This window comes from Cariama cristata, unplaced genomic scaffold, assembly GCF_000690535.1.
Source record: "Cariama cristata isolate BGI_N322 unplaced genomic scaffold, ASM69053v1 scaffold15463, whole genome shotgun sequence".
NCBI lineage: Eukaryota > Metazoa > Chordata > Aves > Cariamiformes > Cariamidae > Cariama > Cariama cristata.
The window spans coordinates 22,881-23,604 of record NW_009610283.1 but is presented as its reverse complement, the minus strand read 5'-3'; the positions used below and the strand labels follow the sequence as shown (position 1 = coordinate 23,604).

The window sequence follows — 724 nt, the reverse complement described above, 5'->3', positions numbered from 1 at the left end:
GGAATGCCAGTTCCACAGTTCTGCAGGTCTCGCAGAGGTGCTTGCAAGAAGGAGAAGAGCTATTTACTTCTTAGAGTTTATTCTCCAGTACTGGCATTAAATACATCCAAGTAGAAATAAAGAAACAAACAAAAGGTTCTGAAATTGCTTCTCAATTACCTTTCATCTGCACAGTATATTTTAAACTATTATTCTGCCAGTCCTCCACTTGACCGTAGATTTGTGGGGGGAAGCAGAGAAAAAAATAATCTGAATTTCTAGTCTGTTTTGTTCTGAAAGGGAAAGGAAGGGACACTGGACATTAAACCATTTACCACAATAATAACAAAAAATATTGGAAGAACTGCATGTCTTTTCTTATTATTTTTAATTTTTAGAGGTCACCTTTAACTAAGGACTTCAAATGTCCCTGAGGTTAAACGCAGAAATTAATGCTGTGATTTGACCGGTGGAGAGCAAGTTGTCAGCTGTGGCAAGCTGACTTCAGGAACCAGTCCTGTGAAAGCAGGGTGCGTGTTTTGGGGATGGCTCACACCCGAGAAAGAAACAAACGGAGGAAAAGCAGCATTCCCCAAACAGGGGAATCCCCCAAACCGTTCAGTTTTCCCTTTGAATAGAAAGTGAGTTTGGGTCGAGGCTGCTCTTGCTGCTCTAGGAAGGAGGATGAAGCGAGACTTCTCCGAAATCCGTATTTCACCTCCGGAAAGGCATCTTTAACCGTGCC

General features: G+C 42.1%; 1 protein-coding gene across 1 annotated transcript in view; it reads left to right on the top strand.

Moving 5' to 3' along the window:
• Positions 1–724, top strand: part of FBXO16 (F-box protein 16) — a 29,405-nt gene that overhangs the window by 11,578 nt on the left and 17,103 nt on the right. The gene's annotated exons all lie outside the window — the stretch shown is intronic.